At 30.5% G+C, this 17197-nt stretch overlaps 1 long non-coding RNA gene across 3 annotated transcripts; it reads left to right on the forward strand.

Moving 5' to 3' along the window:
- Positions 1-253: 253 nt before the first annotated feature.
- LOC143249035 (uncharacterized) lies at positions 254-13666 on the forward strand. 3 transcript variants are annotated; one of them, XR_013027388.1, is made up of 6 exons: positions 254-415; positions 6697-6894; positions 8968-8991; positions 9411-9545; positions 12794-12902; positions 13388-13666. It is a non-coding gene; the product is annotated as an uncharacterized LOC143249035 (long non-coding RNA). The 3 variants fall into 3 exon arrangements; XR_013027386.1 differs by lacking the exon at positions 8968-8991 and having other exon boundaries at positions 257-415; XR_013027387.1 differs by lacking the exons at positions 6697-6894; positions 8968-8991 and having other exon boundaries at positions 270-415.
- The last annotated feature ends 3531 nt before the right edge of the window (positions 13667-17197 follow it).

The following is a 17197-nucleotide window of genomic DNA, read 5'->3' on the forward strand; positions in this document are numbered from 1 at the left end:
GTTATAAAGTGACAGTCAATCCCACTATTCGTTGGTAAAAGAGTAGCCCAAGAGTTGGCGGTGGGTGGTGATGACTAGCTGCCTTCCCTCTAGTCTTACACTGCTAAATTAGGGACGGCTAGCACAGATAGTCCTCGAGTAGCTTTGTGCGAAATTCCCAAACAAACAAACCCAAACACCGAGAGAGAGAGATTTAATACCATGTATTTGAAGTGAAGTAAATCAATAAGTAATTATTGAAAAACAAAATTGTAAATGTTATTATTGTATTTATAATTCTCTTTAGTAGAAAAAAGGTAAAATATTCTGTTCTTCAGTGCTCTTTTTTGTTCTTTTTATAAGCAATTAGCCGGCATAATAATTGTACAATGCTAAATTAAGCCTGAAAGCTAATGACGATTTGGAGCATGACTGAGTAAGTTATTTTAGGGGTTTACACTTTATCATAGTTACTTTTTAGAATTAAGTTTTATAGTTGAAGAAGTACGATATTAATGGATCTATGTATTTAAACAAGGCATGTTAGCAAGTACTATTAATTCGGCTGCAGTGGTTGATAAAAGCCCGTGTTTAACCTTTTTAGGGTTACGGACCCATTTGAGTTTGAGAATCTAACTCGAAGGCTGCGAATCCTGTCCCAGAAATATTTACATATATACAAACACACAAAATAACGGAAGAAAAAAATCAGTTTTTGTGCCCCCAGTTTACTGACTCCTCCATAAAGCCCTTCCATGAGCCACCAGTTAACTGTTATGAACCTTCGATTTAAACTATGGTTAGACAAAGATGGAGGCTGTGATATTAGTAAAATTATGAAAGCATAATTTCAGGAAAACATACAGAAATGGTATAAAATATGAAAGTGTTTTAACATCTAAGAATAATTGTCATTACTGCAGTGTTAGAAGTATTAGAAATAAAATTGATGGATTCAAAATAGTTGTAGAAACAGGATTTTGATATTATGGGTATCCTGGGACTTTGTCGGATTTCAACAATTTTTTATGATAATTTTGTTTGAAATAGCATGTTATGGATTATTTACTATAGATAGAGTATTGAGAAAAGGGGATGAATAACTGTATGCAAGGAGTAAGTTTCATCTGGTTGAGTTGGAACATATTAAGAAAATAGCACTGGGTTTGAGTGAGTGTTGGTGGATTTAAAGGGAAAAGTCTTTTTTTTTTTTTTTAACTACAATTTGTTGTAGACCACCAACTCAGAATATGGAATTTTATGAGAAACTGTATAATGAAATCAGAGTGGTAGTTGAAAATGATGTTATGGGATATTTTAATTTCAAGGATGTTAATTGGAAATATTTTGCAGTTTGACAGTGAGAGGGATAGGTTTTTAAAGATTGTTCAGAATACTTTTATACACCAACTACTGATGGAAACTACAAGAGAAAAACTATATTAGATTTAATATTAACATGTGATGTGAATATGATAAAGTTGAGGTTGGTGAGCACTTAAGTACAAGTGACCATTGCATTATTATGTTTGGGATTTTATTACATGTAGAATTTAAGAAGTGTGGTTTAGTAAAGGTTTAAGAGGTTGTGTGAGGGATAAACATAATGCATTCATGAAAATTAAAGTTATTGAAATTAGTAGAGACTTGGAGGACTATAAAAAATCAAGATGGTTAATGAGAAAGTTAAGAGGGCAGATAATTCATTTGTATGATGGTTGGTTCAAACAGTTGAATGATAAGGAATTCTTCAGAAATATGATGGGTAAGCAAAATGTCAAGACGAGGATTGGGCCTCTTAAAAGACTATAGTGAAGGGCTGAACTCAGAAAATTATGAGATATTGATCACATTACATTATAAGAGTTCTTAATTTTTTATAAAGGTATATACAGGTATTATGCTTTAACCAGGGCACTTAATGTTTGGGGAAAATATTGATGCGAAAGATATTTTAAGTTCTTAAATTGTAAGAGAAAGTTTGGGAAACCTAAAAATTGTTAAATTCCTTGTCCTAGAAGTTTAAAGAAACTTAAATATTTTTATTTGTGAACTAATAGCCAACATTTGTTTATAAGTCATTGGCTCATGGAAGAGTATTGGATTAGAAGTTGGCTAATAGTAGTCCAATATTCAAAGAAGGTGATGAACATTGTCTAGACAATTATAGGCTATTTAATCTTACATCAGTAATTAGAAAGGTTTCAAAAAGTCTGATTAAAGATGTACTGCAGAATCATTTGAAGAAGTTTGATGTAGTGTCAAAGAGCCAGATTAATTGCAATGAGGGAAAGTCTTTCATTATGATGAGAAACCTGTTTGAAGAAAAATGTATTCTCAAGATGGTTGGTATGTGTATTAAAACTTCAATTGAAATAAAGTACAGATAACTTAAGAAGGGTGAAATTTTGTTGTGTACTTTATTTAAATTAAAGGGAAAGTCTTGTTTAAAATTCCTCTGATCTTTTTAGAGGATGTTACTGTAAGAGTTGATGAAAGAATTTTGAATTTGGTTTATCTTGATTTTCAGAAAGCATTTGATAAGTTACCTTGTAAAAGACGTGTTACAAAAATTAAACCTGTGTGTGTGAGGGAAATGTTATTAAGTTGGAAATAAAACTGTCAGGAGTATAGAAAGCAGAGAATAGTAATAAATAGAGTTAGGTATGACTGTGTGATAGTTACAAGTAATGTGCTTCTAGGCTATGTGCTGAACCCTCTGCTGTTTATGACTGGTATAAATGATATGGACTCTTGAATGACTAATAAAAGTTTACAGATAATTTTAATATTTTTAGGTTGGCTACCTGTATCAAAGATGCTGCAGACTTACAAGGAGATTTAGATAACTTGATGCATTGAGTCAGTACATAACAGATAATGTTTAACTATTCAAAATTAAGGTGATGCACGCAGATTTTCATGATTCAAAAAACTGTGGTTGAACAAAAAGATCTTGGTGTTGTGATCACAAAATCACTGAACTTATTCAAATAGTGTATTGTTGTCAGAAGTGAGGCTGATAGGATTTTGGGTCGCATCTGAAGAAATATTGAATATATGACAAGAGATATAATTGTTTCATTCTATAAATCATTCATAAGACCTTATTTACAGAACTGTACACAGTTTTGGGCTCCATTCCTCAACAAAAATATTGAATTGTTCGAGAAGGTTCAGAGAAGAGCTGTCAGGATAATATCTTGGCTGGGGTACTGTCTCAATTATTTTTTGGATGTGACACTTGGTTAAGGTGTTTAACATTATTAGGGGTAGGAGTTTAATATAAAATATTGCTTTATTGATGTCAGTAAAGGATTATGGTAGTAAATGTGATGATAAGTGTTGTGAGATCTGGTAATTTGTCTTGTCGTCCTTTTAAAATCAGTTTCAAACAATAAAAATGGATTGAATTGTTAAATTATTGTCTTTAAAGAGCTCTTTGTTTATGAGAATGAAGATTTAACATCACTCTGATTGTTACAAGAAGTTTGAAGATCATTTCCACTACAAGAACAATTTCCACACAATTACACCACTTCTAGTACATGCACTGTCAGAAAAACACATTCCAGACTAATATATCTTTCTTCATGTTTTTCATAATTTTATTCTTACATTAATATAAGACATAAAATGTTGCTCATCAGACCATGCCATCTGTTTTCAGTCATTCATTGTGCAGAATTGTGTTTTAAGCATGATTTTATGTATTTTTAATTTACATAAACATTTACATAATTTATTTACATTTGTTGTAATGTCATTAGGGTGGTATGGTTGGACATAATAAAATCCTGGCTGTTGTTGAAGAATTTGGTAGTTGTGTACAGTCCACTTTAATATATCTGCTTCTTCATTTGTCTTTCCTTGCAGCCATTGGTGGAAATTTTTGTCTCTTTCTCTTCTACTCTGCACAAACTCAGATGATATGTCTTTGTGAGAACCCAGTGAAATGAAAGGTTTCTGGGAATCATGCAGTGTTGAATGTAAAATTAGAAGGATTCTTGTTGCTATCTATTTTCTTCAATTCTAACATTTTGGAACAAGTAATAACCAGCAATTCACATATGTTTTACATTTGTAGATAAATAGTGTTTCTCAAATGTATGTGTATATGTTTATGAAGTAGTGACTTGTGTATAAAGTTATTACAATTACATAAAGGTAATATTTTCCAACACACTAGAACTATATATCTTTTCCCCATTTTTAATGTATTTGTTAAAGAAGAATATACAAGATACGTAGAACCTGATTAATAGCTGTCTTGATACTTTTTACCCTGAAACAAATTCAAGTATATATGTTGCTTTTGACATGTGACTGTTTTTATCACAACTGATGTAATCAGACTTAACTATTCATTTACTATTTTGTTTGCACGTTTTTTTTTTCTTCTTACTGAACTGAATCAACTTTACATTTATAATTATAGTGCTTATAACATTTAGAGGTTTCTCTAAACTTTAAAATAAAGATATGATTATAATACCATCCTGGTCTTAACAGTGTATTTTTGTATTTAGAAACGTGTGTTCAAAATTATAGCCACTTGTATGTTGACTTAAAGCTTCTAAAATGGAAAAAAGGATTTTATTATACCTATTTTAATAGGTTATTTCAGCATTTAGTTCTGTTATGAATTCAAATTTATCATAATTTGGCTGTTATTAGTTACATAGATTGGATCTGTGTCAAGATTTTGAAGTATATTCATGAATCAAATTATGTTTTCCAAATTCTGGCATTAGATACATGACATTTGGAATGTGTACTACACAATTTAAAACTAGGCTTTTGGATAGTGTGGCAAGTTTAAGATCAGTTTCAAATTAGTTTTGATACATGACTAAAGATACAGGTGTGTAGGAACAAATGTTAGAAATATGTTCAAGTCTGTCTTTTAGCTGAGTTTCAGGGTTAATTAAATCTAAATTGTGAAAGATTATGATTAAAATATTCATACTTAACACTTCAGATTAAGACAGTTTTTGTTTTAAAGAGCTGTAGGAAACATGCAGATGTATTGTAATCAGTTGAACCTCCAATTTTGGATGTGTTTTGAAAATCTTTTTATCTTGTAAGGTGGTACCCCTGAGAGTACACCATAAATATTTTGAACAGTATTTGTCTTCAACATAGATGCAACTCTGAAGAAACAATTACTTGCAAGTGCCCCAGTGTTTTAGGCTTCATGCAACCTAGTACATTATTTTGGGACCAACTATTGAGTTTATAGGAATCTAAAGACCCACCATACATCCAGAGCTTTTTGGCCAGTTAACACTGATGTATTTCAATAGCCATTTGCATGTCCTTTGATATTTTTCTCTTCTCCTTTCTCACATTAGGTCATATGAGAGTTCTAGCTCAAAAGCTATGATATAGGACATTCTTATATCTATGATTAAAATTTTCATAACAAAATGAAATTCAGATAAATTCTTATCTTTATCACAGTCTCCTCCTGTATGAAAGATTTGTACCTTTTACACAAGAAATGTCTGTCATACTCTGCTCTCTTGGAACTCAATTTTCTCATACATGCTTTCTCATTACAGCTGAGTGATTGCCATCATTTGATAATTGATCAGTTAAGAACCACAGTAATCAAATACATTAAAAACCAGTTGTCTTTGTTCTAGTAAGTAGTTGCACAGAAAAAAAGTGTTGGTTGTAGGATCTAGTCAGTTCCTCAAAATGAATGATATTGGCTTATGGCTTGAGTGGCTTTGATAGAACAAAGAGCGAGCAAATTTTGTGACAATGTTTTGTTCATCTGGAAAGGTGAAATAATTGGAAATGGTAATTTTGATTAGTTTCCTGATAATTGATGTAACTGAAATTTCTATTAATTGAATGTTGCAAATAATGAGAAAACAGTAATAATTGGAAATAGTAACTTTGAGTTTCACTTGCTAATCAGTGTAGGAGCATGAGAGAGAGATCAACAAACACAAATTGGTAACTTTGTTGTTCATCAGGAGACGAGTTAAAATGTTTTTGTAAAAGTATTTATTTAAAGACTATTTTCATATTATATTAACTTTATAAATTCTGTTGTAATTTGTTTTGTTAAATGTTATTTCTTTATACATTTTTGAGAAAAAACAAATACCTGCTCAAATTTTATCATTTTTCTTACTACATGAAAATGGAGATTTAAGATTGTTATTAGAAATAGTAGCTCATTGACAGTTTAGTTGTATATTAATCTTGTTTTTATTGTGATTTCCATTAGGATAAAGTTTATGACAACTGCCGAAATTACTCTAGTTCTGAATGGCACATTTTAAATTAATTCTTTCTGTTAAAATGTTTGAAGTTATTTTTATCATAATTATTTAACCTATTTTCATCTTCTAGTGTCATAATAAATTATAAATTTAAATTTACCACATAATATGAAGAAATTTGTAATAATAATAATTTATAATAAATTATAAATTTAAATTTACCACATAATATGAAGAAATTTGTAATAATAATAATTTATAATAAATTATAAATTTAAATTTACCACATAATATGAAGAAAGTAGTACATATATGTGTGTAACATTTCAACTTTTACAGCTCGGATGTTATGAACCTGTTGAGATTGCTTTGTCAGAATACATTTTGAAATAATTATATGGATGAAGCAGAAAAATCTTGGTTACAAATATGTTCATTTCTATATCTCTGTGGATCAGTTATGTGTTTTAATTTACAGTTGCTGAATATCTGGGAAAGTAAGCTGCAGCATCTCCAACTCTTTTAACATGTTAATAATTGTAGAGAAAAATTTCCCCACATTTTTATCATGGAAAGACTGAGTAGTAAAGACCAGGAATGTATGGAAACTGATGCTGGAGATATTACAAACCTGAATGTGACAGTTCTGTCTAGTGATAAAGTATTCTGGCTTTAGGTCGGTTGTTTAATTGGAAAATACTCTTGAGATATGCTTTAGAAATTATTCTTTGATTGTATATGTATTGAAGTAACTCAGTGGTTTCATTACAGTTAGTTTTCCTGGAGATATCTCTCCTTTTTCACTGGTATTTCCTGAATTTTCAGTATTAATCCTGTCCATCCCTGAATATCTTATGTTTTAAAAATTTCTGTGATAATTAATCCAAAATTGATACAAAATAAAATTATAAATGTCATGATATGGTTTCAAGTTTATTTGTCTTGATAAAATAACTCGTAAAATTCCATATTACTAACTGTAAGTTTCTATTTGGTCTCCTCCATCAAATTTGTAATATTTTATTATATTTCCTGCATTCACTGATACAAAACAAAGCTACAAACCTGTAAACTATGATCTATTTACATTTTTATAATATCTACCCCTGACTTTGTAAACTTTGTTGCTTCTTTTTAGTTATTAACACAAATGGTTCAAAAACTGTATTTTTTCAAGTTCATTGCAAAAAAGTGCAAAATTTTCTTTTTTGTCATTGATTTGTTATAAAGCTTCCTTCCTCTTTTATATGAAAAGTTTTAAAAATTCACTGCTACATTTTGGGCATATTAACACTCCTACGAAAAGACGTTTCTAGTCCTGATTTCTCCAAGCCCATTATCCTGGCTGTGGTTTCGCTAGATAGTAGATAGGGACAGTGGGAATCTCGTTAATCCATTCATTAATGGATTTAAATGGCAATTTTATTTAAATACAAAATTATTAGCCTAATATTAATAACCTTTCAAGTTGCTCTGGGGCCTATTAGGCCCCAGTTTTCGTAGGAGTGTTAAGGTTTTGCAGGTTTAGTTTCTTGAAATTATAAAAGTTTTTAGCAGTTTTATATAAGATGGAAAAAGTATGTGGACTTCTCTGCATTATTTTTTTTGTGTTAAAGTAATTGTTTTTGCATTTTATATTTTGTGTACAAGAACTCATTCTGTTGAAACTTTGTACAAAGTGGATCAGGTGGAGGTCCAGATCATGATGGAGTGTATTCCTTTTAAACACCATTTCATAAATTTGTAAAAGAAGGGAGAGATAAGTTTTATTTATAAAATCAACTACCATTTATTTACATTTGTATAGTATCTACCTCTGACCTTGTATTTAAAAAGATTTATAAATCATAAAAGTCACAGTATTTTAAACAAATGCTTTATTCACTAGATAATGATGGAGTGTACTGAAATAGAAATTTCATTTCTTTGGTCGAATTATGATTTACAATACGATAGCAATCACATTTAAATATGTTATTTTACTGAATGGTTCTTTTTTAACACAAATATGAAAGATAAATATTTAGGTGAAAAGTATCTAATGCTGGTAAACTAAAAAGAAATAATTTATTTCAAGTTATATTGACTCTAATGCATATGGAGGCAATATATTTTGGCTTAATTTTCATGTACGTGTTAAAATGACGTGATTACTAATTTGCTGTGTGTTTGAGGGTTGGTGTTTTTGTTGGGAATCCAAACTAAAGCATTTCTAATCTTCAATAGTGAAAATGTGGAGATGAAAAGTTTCTGGTCATTTAATGTTATGAACCTATAATTTTTTTTTCTTTGCACTTTGGGTCTATTAGCTGTATACCTTTAGAAAAACAAAAATAAGATTTTATAATGTTTTCATACATTATTAAACAATATTACTTTAGCATGTTTTTTGTTTCTCAAATTTCAATAGCTAAGTCAAAATGCTTTGTTTGCTGTTGAGCCTGAGGCTACAGAATGGACGATTTGTGCTATGACAACTGTGGGCATCAAGACAGTGATTTAATGATATTTACTTGAGTAATGGCCATTTATCTTTAGGCTATCATAGGTTTTATAAAAATTAACATTGAGTGACAGGCAATAACATAAGCTACAACTTTATTTTTTCATATTTAAAGTGAATTTGATATGTTGGGAATATAGTCTTGAAGTGCAGAAAAGTCTTAATAAATAAAATTAAAGAATGACTTTAATATTGTTTTGATATTGTATGTGCTTGTGGTCTGAAAACAACAATCAATTTTGTTAGATCCTGTACCGGGAAAATAGAAAGGTAAAATCTTTGTAAAATAATAAGCTACTATATTTTAAAAACTGATGTTTTTCCCATAAAAGTAATAAAATATAGTTTTGATGTACAATATTCTTGTAGGTTTTTGGGTTATAGAAATATATAAGAAAAACTTAGCAACATAATCTGATTTATTGTGATTTCAAAGAACAAGCTTAAGTGAATCATGTTAATAAGTGAATAGTGTTCTGTTAAGCATTCCTTATCAATCACATTAAAGTGCTATTACAGCTAAAACATTTGTTTATGACATAATGTTTCCCAGATTATGATGATTTTTGTTCAAAGTGCAGTTCGTTAACATTGACAGGTTTTGACATCTTAACAAATCATGTCTAATATTCCTTGAAATTATACACAAAACTTTTCTATCAAACTAAGAAATGTTATCTTAAACTTAGATTACAGGGAAGATAACAGAAGAAGATGAAACTTCATTCTTTCAAGATTAAGCCTTCTTTAACTATGAAGAAGTCCCAGGAATTTCTGGAGGAATCTGGAAAAGATATTTTGGTCTACTTGACAGAAGATAACTGGTTGGTATCTAATCATATTTTTATAATTCATGTACATTACAAGTTGTATGCAGGGTGTCATATCACTATTTTAAGATGCAAGTTTAATTAAACGACTGCAAATAATCGTGCGATAACAGTGAAATCACTTGATTCACGTAAGAAGAGTTTGTGAACAATATTTAATTTATTAGTGTTTATTAGTCTTCGTGCAGAGACATACAATGGGTTTCAGGCACTATCTACCTCAAGAAATGAAACCCCAGATTTTAGCATTGCATAGTAGTGGTGCAGTGTTAAATAAAGAAGTTGGGGAACATGTTTTAAAAGTGTTAGTATTATTTATATTTATCACATTTCCTATATATTAAAACACAAATTTCAAGAATATTAGCTATAATGGGATGGTTTTTTGAACACCGAATTAAAGGATTCAGATCAGATGTAATTTGGTGCCCAATGTTCAGAAATTCTCTATATGCAGCAATTGAGTTTGAAAATGACATTCTGAAACATTTTCCAAGGAGATCTATTTCCTTTTCTTCAAAACCCTGACTTTTATCTGCTGACCATTTATTGAATTTTAAGGTACTTAGCTCAGAAATTATGTTTGGAATGGAATTAGAAGTGCCTGACCTTGTTCCAGTTGGTTCATGAAAAGAATCTGTGAAACACTGTTATCTCATATTTTTTATAATACTAGTTATAGGTCACTATGACTGATTGAAACAACCTTGTTGCTACCTGCCAGTTATTGATATAAACTTCATTTCCTTAATGGTATTCCAAGAATTTTGACTTTACATTGTTTGTAAAAAATAGTATGGTGCAGCAAATTAACTTGTCTGCATAAACTGTAGTAATATTTTCTGTGCATGGTTTTGGAAAGAAGAGGTAGTTTTAATACATTACATGAACACTGGTCAAATTTTGATTGATCTTTATCAATGTTACTACTAATTGACTTGAAATGGTAACACTAAGACATTTAACATTTCTGAACAGCTGAAACAGTTATGAACGAACTTACAACTCATCTGGTTCTCAACATGTCTTTTTTTTTTTCTTCATCCCGATTTTATACTACTGGAAACTAAATTTGCTACTGTTGTAAGTATGGCAAAATAGAAAAGACAATGTTCAAAAGCTCTTGCACACTTTGACATCTATACTGCTAAACCCCAACTAATCAGGGAGGATAACTAACAAGTTTATTGAATCAGATCACACTTTCTGTAGAGAAATGTTGTAACTATTTTCTCCCATTTCTATACAATACTTTAGATAATCACTATACCACATACAATACACTATTGTCTTCAAAGCTGGGAAAATAACTATCCATAACATCAAAGTAGAGTGTTACTTAACAGTAATGTGATCAGTGGAAATTCATTGTTTCATTTTCACAAGGTTTCTACTTGAGCTGTTAACAGTAAAATAAACATAGGAAATATGTGTCAAAAGTTCAGAAGTGGAATATCTTGGGAGATTTACTGTGGAGTTTCATGGTCCATGATGAAAAAATCCCAAGTGTTCTCTTAAGTTTTCAAGTTAGTTGCTTATAACATGATAACTACAGCAAATAAGTATGAAAAGTATAAACTCTGTCCATAAGTTATTTGGAATTATAACTAATAGAACTACACAATTTTATTTTCCAGTCATTTCTTTTACTATATTTTAATAACTACAACTTGAATGAAAGGGTTAATGAATCATTCTTCTGAAGGTGGACAAAATTTCATGAAGTTAGAAATTTCCAAGTTCTAATATGTTTGAAATTGTGAGGGATGGAAGGGAATGGCATTCTGCTTAAACAGAAATGTAGTTGAAAGCTGTTCCCACACTATTACATCACTGCTGTTAACTTATGAAGAGAACAGTTTTTAATTTAAAGGTGGGGGACATTATTTAAATTTGTGGGTAGTATTTAAATTAAAGTAACATTTTTTTTATTCAGTAAACTTGAATATTACTTAGTCTAATAAATTGTGGCATAAGCTAAACAAAGGTTTCATAATTAATAATTTCAAACATGATAAATCACATAAACTAGGACTTAATTTAGAAAAATAATATATTAGTGGATTGCAATCTTTCTGGCAACACTGTTTAGGCCTATTTGACTAGCCTGTTGCTTTAGGCCTTCCATTTTACTTGCAGCAATGAAATCAATTACAAAACCAAAGTTTATTTATTACTTGTATAAAAAAGTTGAATTGACACAAGTGAAATAACACAAAATCACACTGATGATGAAAATGTATAGCACATCAAGGCAGTAAACTAAACCTGATTATTTTGTTGCTTTAAATTAACACTACAGTCTCTATTAGTCGGCGAGTCAGCTGAAAGCTAACAAACATATAAAATCAAAGTTTGGGATTCGATTCTTCACAGTGGATGCAGTAAAATCAGTGAACACATTTTATATTAATTTTACAGGGAGACAAAAATTAAAGGAATTAAATGCCTTGTAAACCTGGCTAGAAAGACACAGTACATATCCCTGTCTTGTGTTAAATAATGATTTTAGTGAATAACTTTTTGTGTGAACTGGTTGACCTTGTTCTAAAGATGCTCCTACTAAAAGCAGAAGAAATTATGCAGTTTCTTCAATGAGATTAAAAACCTTAAATAACATGGTGGCCAATATTCCCCCTAGATACTTTGTGTCAACCCTTCTAAAAGTTGGAATAGGGTAACTGTCAAGACTGAAAATAATATCAGTTTAATTTTCAGTAATATTTTAAACTGTTAAAGTAAAACACAAGCTTAAATGTTTAATATAATGGATAAGAAAACAAAACACAGAACCATAACAATAGTATACAACTTAAGGTAAATATTATTCTTTCTTATCACAAAAGTGTTATATCAAAGATAAAAGCACAAAGCTTAAACTGGCCAGAGGAACACACAACAACGTAAATACGATGGTAGCACCTATCATGAAAACAATTCAAAATGTTGCTTTAAAAGCAGACTAAAATATTAAAATTATTTTATTACCCTTCCAACAGTTTAAAATTTAGTTTTCAACCACCTCAGTGAGTACCTTACAACCCTGAATAATGATATTTTTATGATACTGTTCTGAAAAGAGACAAAAAGAAAGATATATAGGATTATTAATTAACTTAAAGTATTTGATAAAATGAATTAATTTATATTATTATTTTCTGCTAGTTTATCACAATTATCAAACATATTTCTAACTTGTAGTATCTGAATATGATAAGCATTGGTTTGTTTATTTGCATGAGGACTACCTGAGGTCGACATCCCTAACTTTAAAGTAATAGAGTAGATAAAAGACAGAAAGTCAAAACCAGCCACCGCCAACTTTGGAGTGCTCTTCTTAGACCAAATTAAGTAAGTTGAACTCTTCGCTGATATCACTTGTACATGTACGTCTGCATAGAACGGGTAGCAATATTTTTTGGCGTTAACATCACCTTTCTTTCGAGTCCTTTAACTTGTTCTTTCGTAAACTTTTATTATTTTGGAATTTGATGATAACGTAACTTAAACAATTCTTCTGTAACTGTAGCAAACGTACTGAAATTTTTATATGATCGAATGATAAAAGAAAAAAGTAAAAGAAAAGTTCGAGATTTTGTTTGTAGCAGTTGTTGATAAGCTGGAGTCACTACACTAAAAGTTATATCAAAAGTGGTAAAGGAACAAATTGTTATACTATGATGTTTGTTTTGAACAAACCGTCTACTGAGAAATTTGTAGCATCATTCTTAAGTTATCGTCTGAGGTAAATGTTTGCTTTTATTTTCTAAAAAAATAAGCAAACTTAACTTATAGACATTAATAGAGGATTGGCTATTTTGTTCTCTTTCTTTTAGATCAAAGACATACTGAGCTCTCTGTAGTGTCCACTGTTGGGAATTGAACACCAGATATTCCTAAACTTTCCGCTGTTCCACCAGGGAACACAGGGGACTAACTAGTATATTTGTGTGGTACATGATTTCTTGCTTTTATTGAGTATATATTGCACCATATTTGAAGGTTATGTTAACTGGCGTAATAGCCACAAATATCAAATGTTTTATAAACGTCACTGTACTGAAAACTATTTATACGTGTTATAAATTTTAATAAAGTAATAGTTTGTCTCAGAATCTTTAAGGAGACTTGATAATCAAAATGATTGATTTCAATATATAATTAACCTATTACTGTGAACAGTATACCAAATGGAATTGGTGCTTAAAGACTGGGCTGGTTTTGAACAATATGTTTTAAAATGTGAACAACTATCCTAAATGTTAACAAACGTGGACAATACTTGTATCTTAAGGCTGCAAATACCACATTAAAATACAACACTATTCAAAATATCCAAACAACATTGCACAGTACTAATAGAGCTAGCTGTAAAATAAAAGCACAAATAAATTCACTGTTGCAATGTTCGTGTACGCACGGTATCCATCTTTTATACGCCTTTTGGTTGGTCATCGATAAGTTTACAAATTGAAAAGGCTTAAACCTAGGTTTTTACTTTCTGCGATGAAGAAAACGCAAATAGCAGCAATGAATCGTTTTGTGCTTCGTAAACAATATCCATCTTGTGCTATTTCGTTCTTCAGATGTTCGTTTTGCCATCTGTTGCGCAATGTCCAAAGACTGCATGAAGTTTTCGGTTCTAGTAATTTAGAATATTTTTGTTTTGTGAAATTCTTACTTAACTACCAGACGTATCCATCTCCTGGATGGAAGTTATGTAAATTTATGATTACAGAAAGGTTATCGTCAGACGTAAAATTTGTTTCTCTGATACGCAATTAATTGTAAAAAAAATACCCATAGAAACCGCAAAATTGAACGTTTATTTTTTTTTTCACGTAAACCCCATGAACGATTCATCCACAGAATGTAAGGTCGTAGTGGAAAACACAAAAATGGCCATAAAAACCGCAAAACGCAAAATACAAACCTAAAAACTGTATGTACTTCTGCATGGAGCTAATGAACCATCATATCAATTGTGTTAAAGATCCATCCACACCTTGCGAAGTTGTTTTGTGGACAGAAAATAAACAATACTATTATATATATGCAAAAACCTAAACCCTCAACCTCAAAATCATTTTCTTGTGGAAAAGTAATGTCATAATATTTCTAACCGACGGGAAAATTTTACACTGATCTCAGGAAAAAAGAATTCAAACATTTAAATTTTCTGCTTTAAAAGAGCAACTGTAAGAAGTAGTTTTTAACCTGTGTTCAAAACTATACAATGTATCCGCACATTGCTCATCCCAGATAATCGAACCCTGGATTTTATCTCTCAAAATATAGACAGACTACAATGGAACTAACTACGTTATTGATAGAAGGCTGTCCTGACTAAATTGATGTTTGAAGGCACAGAAGATCTAAACATCTAACTTTATATTTATGTTGATAAAATATCAAATTACAACTTGTTGTTTGACTTTATATATTTTAAAGAAGATTTAATGTTCATGTTTATTTCATTATTGAAAGATTTAAGTCGTGGAAAGTGTTACACACTTATAAGAAATGGTAGCGACGCGATAAGTATTTTTGTGAATTTGGATCCTCTGATTGCTTGTTTAAATTCTCGCAAAACAATTCTTGGGGCAGAGCGTGACCAGGTAGTTGAGGCATTCGACTCGTAATCCGCGGGTTCGAATCCCCATTATACCAAACATGCTAGGGCGAGCTACGCAAGCCGTCCATATTTCATCTGCAGATAGAAAGAGAGGGAAGATAAGTAGTCTAAAGCATCCACAGTAACTTTTACCAAGGAATAGTGAGTTTTACCATCACAATATTTTTCTGTCACAGATGTTCGACGATGTGCCTCGATCCTATAACACATAGATTGTGAGTCTTTTGCTGAGACAGTGAGTCCACATAAAACTTGACAGCATTTTTTATTTGCTTGGAATTGAGCCCAAATATATACAATGGGCTGTCTGTGCTTTGCCCATCACGAATATCGAAACTGTTTTTAACGGTTTGAGTCAGACATACCGCTGTGCCATAGGGAAGCATCTGAGAGCGAATTTGGATAAAATGCTTGAAGGAGACAAGAGAAATGTAAAGAAAACTCATTATAATTTCAGAAATGCTTTATTTTCATTTTTATTTACGCTTGCCAGTAAGTTAAAGAGAAGGCATAATTCACGATATAATCGAACATAAAATTTAGGTTCTAAATTTAAAAAAAAAAAATTAAATCACACTATATATTTAAATGTTTAATAATTAGCTCAAAGAGCTGTAGAAGAAATTATTATTTTATTTGAAATGGTAATTAAATTCTCTCTCTAGAGTTCTATTGCTTGTATAATTACATAACTGCACTTTTCAGGGTAGTTAATTTGAATAAACTGAAAATCATTTCTTTAGATGTCAGTGTTGGTTATATTACACAGAAATAAATATAGCTTCAAATACTGACTGCTCTATCTGGGGAGAAAATAACAAAACATATTTTAATATGGGACAATAAATGTCTTAATGATGTTGACAATAATAATCTTAGGGAAACAGATAGGTTCAAGAAACCGGTTTAATACACAAATATGATACCCTATAACATAAGCGTTTTCAATATGAGGACATTTCTTCTTCAAGTACAAAAGTACAAACTTAGATTATTAGCCCCTGAATAATAAAAAATTAACTATTTAACAATTGTATAAACAGTTAAAAATTATTTCACTATGTAAACGACCCACAGAAACTAGAAAAGTAATAAAAAATATATCTACACAGAATGGAAACAGGGTCTGGAAGGTAAAGAACCAAATATTTTAGCTACTACACCACATGATAACCTCAGTCACTTTCGAGAACTTTAAAAAAAAAGAAGAAAATATTATGTTTGTTTTTTATTTATTACTTGTAATTTTATACAAGAAGAATATCATAAGCATAAGCCAAACATTTTTAAAGAAAATCAGCCGATTTAAACTTCCAACTTATACATCAACCAAAGAACCTAATACTCGTGGAATAGCCCTATTTATCGAAACAATCTCAAAATAATAACTATCCCCCATATTAACATACCCTGTACCACTGAGATCATTATTTTCAAACATACTGACTTCGGTTGTACAATAACTAACTCATACTGAAACACTTTAGAAACTCAGTAACCTAGCATTTATAAATTACGACACTATGAAACGATAAAAGACTCGCTACAGGTTTTTAAATATGAGATAAAATTCGAAAGTAAACTTATGAAAGTTATTGCCAGTTTGTTTTTGAATTTCGCGCAAAGCTACTCGAGAGCTATCTGCCTACATCAGAAATTGCAGTCACTAACATTCAACCTCAACTCAACAAATTTAGTGAATACTGCCAAAAATATGGAATTAAAACAAACACAGCAAAGACACAGTTAGTGATATTTTCAAAATCAACGAAACATCAGAAAGTACATACCCAGATTTACATGAACGGAGAGCTTCTCCAGACTGCTACATCTGCAAAATGTTAGGACTAACACATGATTCTAAACTTACCTGGATAAAACATGTAAATAACATAAAAACTAAATTTGGCGAAGAATAAACTATGCTAGAAGTCTAACTGGTAAAAATTATGGAACAGCACCTGAAAACATCATTAAAGTATACAAAACATGTATAAGACCAGAAATAGAT

Source organism: Tachypleus tridentatus, chromosome 4, assembly GCF_004210375.1.
Source record: "Tachypleus tridentatus isolate NWPU-2018 chromosome 4, ASM421037v1, whole genome shotgun sequence".
NCBI lineage: Eukaryota > Metazoa > Arthropoda > Merostomata > Xiphosura > Limulidae > Tachypleus > Tachypleus tridentatus.